Source organism: Camelus bactrianus, chromosome 28 (genome assembly GCF_048773025.1).
Source record: "Camelus bactrianus isolate YW-2024 breed Bactrian camel chromosome 28, ASM4877302v1, whole genome shotgun sequence".
NCBI classification, from domain to species: Eukaryota; Metazoa; Chordata; class Mammalia; order Artiodactyla; family Camelidae; genus Camelus; species Camelus bactrianus.
Window position 1 is genome coordinate 20,066,645 of NC_133566.1, and position 13,692 is coordinate 20,080,336.

Genomic DNA, 13,692 nt, shown 5'->3' on the forward strand with positions numbered 1-13,692 from the left:
ATGGAAGCAGGACCAGCTGATGTTAAGCAGAGGGTGGACGTAATGGGAACAACTTTGAACTGGCCACGCCTGTGGCTTTGAGGGCGTCACCCCGCCCTGCCCCGCCCCAGTTCCTAGTTTCCCTGAAAGAAAACTTGAGAGCCCAAACCAGGATCCTTAGCCCCGGGTAATTCCTAAAAACAGTGTTGCACAGACCTGGCTCTGAAAACCATTCACTCAAGGGCAGATGGAGCCTGAGGCTTACATTTCTTAAGAAAGAAACACAAAATTAGACACAGGGCCTTAGGAAGCAAGAGACCTTGAAGCTTAAGCTTCAATAGCTTCATGATAAACCACCAATGCATTCATGCTGGAGGGTGAAAATATTGGATGTCAGTGATCCCAAAGGATCAGAGGAGTTCAGGATTTGCAGATACTAACTACTATGTGTCAAATTGATACACCGCAGGGTTCCTACTATATAGCACTGGGAACTATATTCAGTATCTTATAATAGCCTATAATGAGAAAAGAAAATGAAAAAGAAATATATGTATGCATGTATAACTGAATCACTATGCTGTACACCAGGGATTAATGCAGCATTGTAAACCGACTATACTTCAATAATAATAAAAAAAAAAAAAGACCACGCTTTATTGGGATTAAGTGTCGTAGCACCACGCCCTCCCTCCGAAGCCTTTTCTAATCCCTGTCTGCAGCCTGGTTCCTGATGCTGAGTTTCGCCGTGTCCCTCTGTTGCTGGCCTCTGTCTCAGGCTACCTCAACCAGGGTTCTGAGTTTGTTAGACTCTTTGGAACCCAGTGCCCTGTGCTCGCTCTCTGAGTCTCTGCTGTCCCCCATCCCACTGAGGCCAACTCTTCAGAACCCTCATGGGGAGGCCTCAGGGACCACTGGCCTAGAAGTACCAACAGTCACTCTGTCCACCCAGGGGCGTGTACTCCCTCATGTAGAACACCAAGTGCGATGTCTGGCCCAGAGGGATCCTGTTTAACGGTTACTTACTGTTGTCATCGTCACCGTGGAACTAAAGCAGGTAAGGTTTGGGTCCCAAAGAAGGAGGCAGGCAGAGCAGTTAAAAACAGTAAGCCTATTTCAAAGCTTGCTGGACATTCCCTGACCCCTGCCATGTGGCCCCAAACTGTGTTCCACGTATCTGGTTGCTGAGGTTCACCCGGACCTTTCCTGAACCAGGACTCCCTCCTGGTCTGTGCCTTTGGCTTTGCCCTTGGCTTGTGGCCAACAGTCCTTTCATCCAGTTCCGTGCCCCCATGAAGTCGGCTCTCCTGCTGCTCGCTGCAAGTGACCTCCTCCTGAAGACTGAGGGTTGTTCACTCCCCTAATGACCCGGGGAAGTCTGAGGAGCTGGTCTCTCGGAGAGTGTCTGGTACCTACAGGTTTCCTTCACTGTATATAGACTGCGGGCAACAGGCATCTCTTAGGCAGGGAACTGGACACCAGTGAACGTGGGCCTTGAAATAGTAAGACACAAAGAATGGGTTTTCCCAGTTGTTGAGGTGTTGCTGACAGACTCTGGGAACAGAGAGGACATCCACCGTCAAGGCCATGTGGCCGCTGGGGAGAGTCAGGCAGGAGGTCATTGGGGAATAATCGAGAAGGCGGAGAAGCTTCACCGAAGGGAAGAACAAGCCTGAGAGAGAAGACCTGAGGCCTTCTCAGGGCCTGGTCCTGAGCCTGGTCCGTAAGAACAATGTGGGATGGGTGGATGAGCGGGTTCCAGGAGGGAAGGAAAGAGAAAGAAAATAAACAAGAAAAATTCTGGCAAATCAAATAAATAAATGAGTCAGGAGCAAGATTTGGCTTCCAGGGACCTGGAACCTTCCTTCCCTGTCTCCCTCCTTCCCTCCTTCCCTTCCCCCATCTCTCTCTCTCTCTCTCTTTAATGAGGCCATTTCCCATCCTGGAACGGCGCTGACTTTCGTCCCCACCGGGGTGGCAGTCTGGCTGAGCAGGGCCCTGAGTGCTGGAAGAAAGCCGGCGGGCTGGGTTGGAGTGTGGCGTGGGGCCCGCAGGACCAGCGGAGAAGCACAGTATGAAATGGGTCCCGTCAGTGGCGGGGCTGAGCAGGGCGCTGGGTTTGCAGAAGGAACCCGCAGGATTCGCTGGAAGGAGGCCTCAGGAGTGGGTACCAAAACGGAAGAGAGAGAACATTGGGCGTGAACTGCTACATCAACAATGCAGCTCATCGGTATAGCAGTGTGTACCTGTGAATGCTAGTCACCTCCCATAGACTTCACCCCTTTAAAGGGTGAACTGGGCAGATTTTAGGATATTCACAGAGTTGTGCCACCAGCCCACTACGGGCGACTAGTTCATCTCCAAGTCTGTTAGCCGTCACTCCCTTTCTCCCTCCCTCCAGCCCCGGCTACCAGTAATTCACTTCCAGTCCCTGGAGCTGCCTAGTCTGGACATTTCACATAAATGGAATCATACAATATGTGTGAGGCTTTTTGTGTCTCTTCTTTCACTTAGCACGGTGTTTTCAAGACTTCCCTGTGTTGTAGCATGTAGCATTCATTTCTTTTTTTTTTTTAATTTACTAATTGCAGTCTGGTCAGTTTGCAATGTTGTGTCAGTGTCTAGTGTACAGCGTAATATTTCACTCATACACATACATACGTATATTCTTTTTAATTATAGGTTACTCCAAGACATTGCATATATTCTCTTTCATATTCTTTTTCATTATAGCTTGTTACAAGATATTGAATATAGTCACCTGTGCTGTACAGTAGGAACTTGTTGTTTATCTATTTTATATGTAGTAGTTAGTAGCTGCAAATCTCAAACTCCCAATTTATCCCTTCCCCCCCGCATTCATTTCTTTTTATGGGTGAATGATACTCTCTTATGTGCATACACCACCTTCTGTTTACCCATTCATCCGTCGATAGATATTTGTGTTTTTTTACGCTTTTTGGCTAATTGAATAATGCTGCTGTGGATGTTTGCGTACAAGTTTTTGTGTGGATGTGCTTCTGTTTCTCTTGAGTATACACTCAGGAGTAGAGTTGCCGGGTAGGGAACTCTCGGTTTATCTTTTTGGGGAACCACCAAACTGTTTTCCCACAGTGGCTGCACTATTTCACATTCCCATCTTCAATATATGAAGGCTCCCCAGCATCCACACGTCCTTGCCAACACTTATTGTTGTCCATCTTTTTTTTTTTAATGGAGAGGCTGGGGCTTGAACCCAGGACCTGGTGCATGCTAAGCAGCGCTGCACCACTGAGCTGTGCCCCCCACCCCATCACTGGACACCTTTTACCAGAGCCGTCCTAGGGGAAGTGAAGCTCTACCTCAGTGTGGCTTTGATCTGTTCTCTAATTGCTAATGATGCTGAGCATCTTTTTATACATTTATTGACCATTAATAGATGTTCTTTGGGGAAATATCTGTAACAATGGATAACTTTGACTCTCCATGCACGTATCCACATTCCCCAGTACAGGCTGAGACTGTGCACAGTAATTGCTTCTTTGGTTGCCTTTGGCAATTGGAGTGGAGGGGATCATTCCCAAGGCTTTGTTGAAGGAGGGTAAATGCTGTGCAGGTTCAAGTTTTCCCCCAGGGCCGTTCTTCTCGGCTGTCGAGTGCTTTACAGTGGGGTAAAAGACACAGCCTCGTGCTTCCCAGCCAAGGCTCTGACTTCTCAGCTGACCTGCCTCCTCTTTCTCCATGAATCTGTGTAGACTCCCACTCATAACCACGACATGCTGTGGTGTATTACAGTGGGGATTAAATCAAGGCTTAAATGTGGGCAGCACAATATTCAGCTATTCGCACCGGTTCAGTGATGACGGTTACTTAAGGTCTGCATCTGTTCTGACTGGCTGATGCACAGGTGATAATGGTCAGCTAACACTTGGAGGACCATGCCTGTATATACAGCATCCAGCTCACATGCTTGGCACACAAGGTGGGTAATCAGTAATTTCCTTTCCTTTTCTTTTCTCCCTTTTTGGGCTCCTTTATGTCCCACCACCATGGAGAACAAGCCATTGGTTGCTAGTGTCTATTTTTCATTGTCTTATATCCCTGAAATTTCACTTAATCCTGGACCCTGGAGGGTGCTCTGATGTTTTTTGGTGGGTGAGTGTCTTGTTTTCATGAAAACAAGATCTCAGTGACTTTTGGCAGTTGCTCATCATCCCAGAATTTCCCCCATGAGCCACTGGGTTTGTTAACTTGATGACTCCTCTTGAAAGGAAATCTTTCTGTGTAGACACACTGGGTTCACACTGGGTCATGTTCTCACTCATGGATCCCCACGGTGGTGGTTAATCAACTGGTGTAACGCTGGAGAAAAAAAAGTGTCGATGGTGGAATTGTTTGTAATGGCGAACACATGGAAACAATGTAAATGTGATTAATAAGGGGCTAATTAAATAGAGCACGGACAGCCATGCAGTGCGGGGTTTGGCACATGCTTTCTGTAAAGGGCCAGATAGTGATGTTTCAGGCTTTGTGTGTCGGATGCAACTATTCATCTCAACTGCTGTCCTGCAAAAGCAGCCCCAGACAATGCGGAAATGAATGGGCTCGGCTGTGAGCCAGTGAAACTTGATTTGGGTGCTGGGCCGGCCGTCTCTGGCCTGGAGGCCATGGTTTGCTGACCTCTGATACGATGAACTCTTACCATGCGGCTATTAAAGAGAACCAAATAGGATTACATGTTTTGACAAAGAGATCCATCAAGTTGTTTAAATACATACGTGTATTTTGGGGGTGGTGTGTGCAAAATTGCAGACACATTTGTATCGGCCTGAAAAAGTCTTAAAGGACACATACCCAGAACTTAATAATTGTCATATCTGTGATTAGGATTCAGGAAGTGGGAGGCTGGTACAGATGGGCTGTCTTTCTTAGCTTATTGCTTGAATGCTGTCCACAGAGAGAGCTTTGCTTTTGTAATTAAATACAATTCAGCTGCGTTTGGGATTTTTTTTGGGGGGGAGGGAGGTAATTAGTCTTATTTATTTTTATAATTAATTTATTTTTAATGGAGGTACTGGGGATTGAACCCAGAACCTCATGCATGCTAAGCGCACACTCTACCCTTCATTGCAATTTTTTTAAATACAAACGAATTTTACTAGTCTTAGTCATAATGTACATAAATTCATATGTTACATAAAGTAGGACAATCTCATAATCACAGTCACTGTTACCCAGTGCCTCTAAGCCACAGCATCACATGATTCTAAGTGGGAGTCTACACAGATTCACGGAGAAAGAGGAGGTAGGTCAGCTGAGAAGTCAGAGCCTTGCTGGAGAGCCATTGCAGGCCAGTCCTGGTGCCCGTGCCCCTCACAGCCGGAGCAGGAGGGAGACTTGCAAACAAGTGGAGTTCCCGGCCCTGGAATACGTGCGCCACAGAGGTGAGTGCCGGTGAGAGGGGATCCTTGTGCAACAAGTCGCGTCTGAGCCACAGCTGAGTCACTCTGAAGTGCGAATAGGAGTTCGCCACATCAAGCAAGGTAGGCGGGACGTTCCAGGCAGACGGAGGAGCAGAGATGACGGTCCAGAGACGGGAAATACTGCCAGGGGCACCCTAAGAAGCTGAGAGGTGAGGCTGAGAGGCCACAGATCAGGAAGGGGAACTAGTGGAGGGTTACAGCCAGGAAGTCAAATTTGAGCTTTAGAGAGACTTTCTGGCGGAGGAGAATGGGTGGGGAGAGCAGTTAACCATCTCTTGTCCACGCTGCCCTTACCTCTGGGCCATTCTCCAAGCTGCCCGCTCTGCTTATGTGCCCTTCTTCCTTCTTGGCATGGCCAGTTCTCCTTCAGCCTTTAAACTTTTATTTATTTATTTTGCTCTTCTTAATTTGATTTTTTAAAATTTTGTGGAGAGATAATAGGTTTTTTTTTAAATTTATTTTTAGAAGAGGTACCGGGGATTGAACTGGCCTTCTGCATGCTAAGCACGCCCTCTATCGCTTGAGCCGTACCTTCCCCCACTATTTTGCTCTTTTGTTGTTGTTAACCGGGGGGACTGGGGACTGAACCAGGAACCCATGCACACTAAGCATGTGCTCTACCACTGACCTATACTCACCCCCACTCTGGGCTTTAAACTTGCAAACTGAAAACCAAGAAAAGTTAGCTGACACCCTCACCCTGTCCCCAGCCACTCCCAGCTCGGTCAGGGACCCCTGCTTTGGGCTCCGTGAGGAGCAGGGCATTTCTCTGTCTCTGTGTGAATTCCATTGCTCTATTTATTTATTTATTTATTTATTTATTTATTTATTTATTTATTTATTTATTTATTTAGTTATTTAGTTATTTATTTATTTATTTATTTATTTAGTTAGTTAGTTAGTTAGTTTTGCAGGGGAAAGTAATTATGCTTATTTACTTGTTTTTTTATTTTTTTTAATGGCGGTACTGTGGACTGAGCCCAGGACCTCATGCATGCTAGGCATGCACCCTACCACTGAGCTGCACCCTTCCCCTCTTTCCATTGCCTTATGATTGTATTTGTGTTTCTAAATTACCTCTGGACTGTGGTTTTCCTAAGGCAGGGGCCAGATCTCCCTAATCTTTGGTTTCCAACACTTGGTATAAAAAACATGGCATGGGAAAGGTGATGAGTAAATACCGGGCTGGATGAGTAAACAGATGAACAAAAGGCTTAGGGGGGAAATAAGGGCTATTTGGGAGGTTGACTCAGGATAACCTGTCAAGTGACTGGGCGGGGCGGTGCTGAGGGCGGGCAGTGAGCGGGTGGCATCTAAGACGACGCCAGGTTCTCCGGTTTGGAAGTAGGGGAGGTCTGAACCGTTCTTACTTACAGTACTCTGACAACCAGCGTGAGGGTTTTTCCCTCACACCAGCCAGTTCTCCAACTCTCCAGACCCCAGAGGGGTGTCCAACAATTCGATTCGATTCTGGCAATATCTCCCAGGCGTTAGTGTCAGACTCCGCAGGTTAAGGGCTCAGCCCCACAAGTCTGCCTCTACTTTACACACCAAAGGCAAGTCCCAGGTTCCCACCTGCACCGCTGACCCACCAGCTGTCAGTGGGGGGCTTCTGCAACCCCCTCTACAGGGCCAGTAATTTGCTAGAATGGCTCACAGAACTCAGGGAAATACTTTACTCCCGTTCACCAGTTTATTATAAAGCACACAACTCAAGAAGAGCCAAACAGAAGAGATGCGGGGAGGGCATAGCTCAGGGGCAGGGGGCGTGCTTAGCATGCACGAGGTCCTGGGTTCAATCCCCGGTACCTCTATTTAAAAAAAAATTAAAAATTAAACTGAATTACTACCTCCCCCCATTTTTTTTTTAAAGACAGAAAACAGAAGAGATGCGTAGGGCAAGCAAGGTGTTGGGGGGAGGTGGTATGGCTGTGCCCTCTGGGTGTGCCACCTCCTGACACCTCAACATGCCACCAACCCAGAAGGTCTTTGAGCTGCGTCATTTAAGGATTTCCACGGTGGTTTTATTACAGAGGCCTGGATAATTAAATCATTGGCTGTTGGTAATCTCCAGCCCCTTTTCCCTTCCCAGATGTCGGGGGTTAAGACTGAAAGTTACAAGTCCCTAATTATTTCTTGGTCTTTCAGGTGACCAGCACCCATCCCATCTAGGTCTGTCTAAGGGTCCCCATCTGCCAGTCATTTCATTAATATACAAAAGACACTCTTATTCTCCTGGAGATTCCAAGGGACAAAACCCAGATGTATTACGTACCAAAAACCAAAGATACATGTAGGTTTTCCACCTACTATGAAAGGCTTTGTGCTTTCACAAACCTCAGGGTTCGATCTGTGTCAGGTCCTGAGTCTCCAACCTGCAGGTCACATGGTTGGGTCCAGCTGCTGGCTGGTGTGTGGACCCTCCAGCTTGGTGATAATGGCACTAACCAAGGCAGGAGATATGAAAGGAAAGCAGATGTGGGAAAGAGGATTGTTCCAGTCATTTAGTGTGTAGTGGCACCAAACAATGAAAATCATTTATTATTGTCTTTCACGGTCAAAGAAGTTGACTGACAGCCCCATCGCCACTCCTGGGCTGAGCTAACAACCCCCAGGCCTGGCTTTTGACTCATCCACTTCCCATTCTCTTCCATGACTAACGCGTCTGTTGTATCTCAGTGCAGGGCAGAATACCTCTTTCTGGCTTAGCGTCTTTGCTTCACCAGTGTATTCCAGGAACCTTTTCTTTTCATTAATCTTCACAAGGAACCTCTTACCTACAGCCAAGCCTCTAGCTCTGGCCTCTGGCAGCTTGCAAAATAGTGTCTCATGTGATCCATGCTCAGGGGGTCACGTGTTAGGGCTGTTTCTTGCCTAAAACCAAAAACCTGGCATGCACAGGTTTAAGCAAAAAGGGAGTTTATTGGCTAACATAACTCAAAACTCCAGGAGGGTAAATCTAACTTTAGCCCTGGTGGGATAGAAATATCAGGACCTTGAGTTCATTCCTTGGTGATTTAATCTCACCTCCTGTCTTTAGGCTCTATTCTCGGCAAGCTCGCGGTGGCAAAAAAATGGCTGCAGTAGCTCCAGCCCATTCCTTTCTGGCCGTTCTAGGCGGAATGAGCGAGCCTCTTATCTAGAAGAGCCTTCAGCACGGCCCTGAGGGTCCCTCCCATGCGGCCAGTCTGATTGTTTGTTGGCCCCTGAACCCACCTCTGAGGTCGAGGGCCAGCAGCAGGCTCTTGTGCTGGATAAGGAGGAATGAATCCTTGGGGTGTTTGGGGAAGCAACAAATGTTCACTTTGGGTGGGAGGGCAAAGCTCTGAAACCCCACCCAGGCAGAGCTCAGACAGCCAAGTGCCTGGTAGTTGGCAGCTTTTGGGAAATCCTTCCATGCAGGATGGAAACACGGCACCACTGAGTCACGGCCTGGGACTTGGGTGGAAGCTGCATCTCGGCTGTACGGTTCAGGGGGCCCCAAAGGGTGAAGATGCCTGCTGGCCGAGCCAGGATCCTCCAGCTGCCTGCAAAGTTTTGGTCTTTGATATTTAGCTGCTAATCTCTCTAGGGATAGACAAATGAGGAGACAAAACCCAAAACACAGGATAGTTCAGGGAGTCAAGAAATCTCTTAAGGTTATTCCAGCCTTAGCCCTTATTCTACAGGTTTCCAATTCTTTTTCCTAGATGGGAGCTAGCAGCCCAGTTTATTCATTTGCTCACGCATCTTATAAACATTTACTGATCACCTACTCTGGACCGGGTACTGGAAGTATGAGGGTAGATAAGGCCTAAAGTTAGTTTTTTGGGGGGTTCACAAGCCAGAGTTGGGGAGATTGCCTTAACAAATGACTGTCTTGAATCTGATGACTGCAAAGAATAAAGGTACAAAGGAAAAGCTTTGGAAGGAAGGAGCAGCCTTTTCCCCCGCGGCTGAGCCATTTGTGCAGTTTCTCAGCACCCAGGGGGGTTGCAATCATCTCAATTTGTGCCTGGAACACGGGCCCCGTATTGCAAAGGGGAGGGTAAAGTTGGCACGGATTTTTTTTTTTTAATTGAAGTATAGTCAGTTTACGACGTCGTGTCAATTTCTGGTGTACAGCATCATCGTTCAGTCACACACATACATACACATATTCTTTTTCATATTCTTTTTCATTATAGGTCACTACAAGGTATTGAACATAGTCCCCTGTGCTGTACAGTAGGACCTTGGTGTTTATCTATTTCATATATGGTAGTGAGTGTCTGCAAATTTCAAACTCCCAATTTATCTCTTCCCTCTCCCTCCCCTAACCCTGGTAACCATCAGTTTGTTCTCTGTGTCTGTGAGTCTGGGCACGGATTTTATTTAGGAAAGTTTGGCAATAACTAGCAAAAGTTTTCCAGCATCTTCTCTTCAGGGACTGTATTTTTCCTTGTATATATAAGAAATTACATATATACAAGGTTTTTCACTGTAGCACTGATGGTAATAACAAAGACTGGAAATAATCTTAATGTTCAACGTTAATTAAAAAAAAAGATGGTGTGATAACACAGATAACACAAAGGAATACTATGCAACTATAAAATCAGAGAGGAAGCTCTGTATATGCTGCTCTGGAACATTCTCCATGATATACTGGAAAGTGAAAAAGCAAGTGTCTGAACTGTGTTACAATATGCTGTCCTTTTAAGAAAAAAGGAGGAAAAATTATATATGTATCTTGTATATGTACAAACTAGCTCTGGATGGAAACAAAAAAACCTTAGAATTCCTTTGGGGAGAGGAACTGGGTTTCCAAGGAATGAGGAGAGGGAAATGTCACTGTGTACGTTTTACCATTTGAAATTTTAATGTAGTATCTTTTTAAATGTGGTGTCTTTTTTTTTTTTTTTTTTTAATAACACCCCTCTCCCTACTTTCCTTCACTGAGGATAAGGAGGGGGATCGCGTATTGTGTCTCTGGAAGGGTGTACCTGGCTGATTCCGTTGCAATGATCCTGTATCCTCCACCAGAAAGCCGTCTTTCTTCACATCGACTAGACTTGAATTTTCAGTGTTACCAGTAGCTGCTCAACCTAATGTTAACTTTCATTTCCTTTTCCACTCCCTGCGAAAGGCTTTGTGCTTTCACAAGCCTCGGGGTTTGGACCGTGTCAGGTCCCAAGGCTCCGACCTGATGGGCGCCTGGTTGGCCCCAGCTGCTGGCTGCAGCTGTGCGGGTAACTCCAGCATCTCGGGCTTCACAGCTCGCCAGCTGTAGCTGTTTGAGTTCAGCTCGGTTTGCTCCTTGCTCTGGGGCTGTTCCAGTTGTCAACTCTTCCTGCTCTGACGGGGAAAGTCCCCTTTAAAGCCACATGCTTAAAACTGAAACCAAAGTGTAACGGCCACATGGCCACCACAAAGGCGGGACCTCCAGTGCCTCCTAAGTCCTGGCTGAAGTCCTCCTTCACTGCATGTTCAAGGCCAAGGCAGTGGGAGGAACCAGCTCCTGGCAGTTTCTAAATCTAGACTTGTCTTCCCTCCAGGGAGGGGCTTTGTCCCCTGCCTCTCTCCCCACCGTGCCTTTTCTTTCCTGGTTCACATTTTAAATTTAGCCAAGAATTGCAAAACATTTTTTAAAGGTGAAAAGAAGCCACAGGGTGACCCCCCCATCTCTTTCTCCCTCAAACCAAAGAGAAGGGTTGAGGAGCCAACTCCCCTATTTCCCTTAGAAACCCTAAGTAGGGGGTTGGGTGTACCTGAGGGGCCAGGCAGAGAAAGCAAGTGAGAGTAGCCACCCAGGAGTCAGGGAAGGGCGGAGATGGGGAGAGTGGAGAAGATGCAAGAACGACACTCTTATACCGGAGGCAGTCACTCCATACTGGTACCCAGGATTTTTTTTTTTCCTGAGTGGCAGAGGCATATGCAAAAAAAATTTTTTAACGCTTTTTAAAAAAATTGAAGTGTAGTCAGTTTACAGCATTGTGTCAATTTCTGGTGTACAGCATAATGTTTCAGTCATCCATATACATACATATATTTCTTTTCATATTCTTCTCCATTATAGGTTACTACGAAATACTGAATATAGTTCCCTGTGCTACACAGCAGAAACTTGTTGTTTATCTATTTTATGTATAGTAGTTAGTGTCTGCAAATCTTGGATTCCCAACTTACCCCTTCCCACCCGCGAGATTTTGATGTGACATTTCATGCATTTATAAACCATTGTAAGTGTCCCCATCCAGGGTAGATGTCCTGGGCACATACTCTCCACCCCCCCGTCCCCGTTTTCTCGGGTGCCACTCGGCTGGAAGCCTTCAGTCTGCTGGGACTGCCTGAGGATGGCTGTGCGATGCTTGACCTTTGTCTGGGTCCTTTGAAGCTGCCGAAACAAAATACCACGGACTGGGTAGCTTATAAACCATGGAAATTTATCTCCCACCATCCTGGACGCTGGGAAGTGCAAGTTCAAGAAGCTGGCGGATTCAGTGTCCGTTACCCCAAAAAGGTAAAGACCCCGATTCTTGACATACAACATAAGTTTACAGTCCAGAGATGGTGAGTTGTGTAGTGAAAGACTTTGGAAGTTTTATTTAGAAAAGGAAAAGGTACACCTCCAAGAGCGGGAGGCGGGCTGAGCCAAGGGGAAAAGCAGTGGGTTTTGTCTCCCTTCCTCTCACACCCTCGCTTAGACATGGTCTCTTGATTGACTGGTGGCTCTTGTCCCTGGAGCAGAGTCATGTTGGCCCCTTTGCGCATGTCCTACCCATGATGCACACAGAAGAACCCGTGGGGGGGCCTGAACTGCAAGGCTAATTATAATACAATGAGCACTGGTTCACGTCCGGTTAAGTCCTTTCTGCTACCTTGCAGTCGTGGCTGTTGGGTTTTCTAACCGGTTTCTCACTGGCACGTGTTTAGAAGGAAAGCCCTTTATGCTGGAGGCTGGGACAACTCCGTCTTCCGGACCCTCCTCCCTCTCCTCCACCTGCCTGCCCCGTGCCCCTACTTACCTAATTACCTAACATTTTGAAGGCTTGTTTCCTGGTTCATAGACAGCTGTCTTCTGGCTATGTCCTCACAGGAGAAAGGGGCTGGGAGCTCTGAGCAGCCTCTTTTAGGAGGCACTAACCCCATTCACAAGGGCGGCACCCTCATAACCTAATCACACCCAAGGGCTCCCACCTGCTAACGCCATCACCTTGGGGACTGGGATTTCGGCATATGAATTGCGGGGGTTGGGGGTGAGGTCGGGACACAAACATTCAGAACTTAGCAGCCTTGAACCACACAAGTTCCCCTTGCCCTGTGGAACCAAAAGCTGTTTGATCAACGTGGCATCTCACGGAGAGGTCAGCCCTGGATTTAAATGGTTTTATTTGTTGTTCTTTTACTGTTGAATCTGTGTCTCGACCATCTAGCATTTCAAAATTATTTAAAATTGCTTATGCCTTTACAGATTGCCTTTTTTCCCCATTTACTGTTTTTGGTAACAGTTGCATTGAGACCGAATTCACATACCCTACTAGTTGCTCATTTAGATTGTACAATTTGTAGCTTTCGACATGTTCACAGAGCTGTGCAACCCCCACCACAATCAGAATGTTTCCATCACACCCAGAAGAAACCCAGCCGGCAGCAACTCCACGTTTACTCCTCAGGACAAATGTTTCCAGCTCCAGCCACCACTTCCACTGTCCATGGACTTGTCCATTCTGGTCATTTCATATAAACGGCATTATGCAACCATATGACCTTTGTGCTTTGTGTCCTTTCACGTAGCAGAATGCTTTCAAGGTTCATCAGCGTTGTAGCACGCATCAGAACCTCTTTCCTTTTTATTGCTGAATAAGGCTTCATTGAGCGGATATACTGCGTTTTGTTTATCTGTATCATCAGTTGATGGACTTTTGGGTTGTTTCCACTTTTCGACTATTGTGAAGAGTGCGGCTGTGAATATTCAAGTACAAATGTTTTTATTGTGGTAAGATAGACATAATATAAAAGTTACCCCTTTAACCACTTTTTAATTGTCATAGAATAGTTAATTAAACGTATAAAATGCTTACATTGATCAAACTGTATTTGTTTTAGTTCCACTTCTTTTTTAAAGTTTTGGTAATCTTAAAAATTATGATAAAATATACCTAAAGATAAAATTTGCCATTTTAATAATTCTTGAAGTGTACAGTTCAGGAGCATTAAGTATATTCACATTGTCATGCAACCGTCACCACCACCCGTTGCCAGAACTTTTTTTATCTCCCCCAACTGAGAC

The 13,692-nt window shown here is 46.4% G+C and overlaps 1 long non-coding RNA gene across 2 annotated transcripts; it reads left to right on the forward strand.

Moving 5' to 3' along the window:
- Window positions 1–5,251: 5,251 nt before the first annotated feature.
- Window positions 5,252–13,482, forward strand: LOC123618030 (uncharacterized). 2 transcript variants are annotated; one of them, XR_012502954.1, is made up of 3 exons: window positions 5,252–5,590; window positions 11,479–11,922; window positions 12,972–13,482. It is a non-coding gene; the product is annotated as an uncharacterized LOC123618030 (long non-coding RNA). The 2 variants fall into 2 exon arrangements; XR_006726360.2 differs by lacking the exon at window positions 5,252–5,590 and having other exon boundaries at window positions 5,601–11,922.
- The last annotated feature ends 210 nt before the right edge of the window (window positions 13,483–13,692 follow it).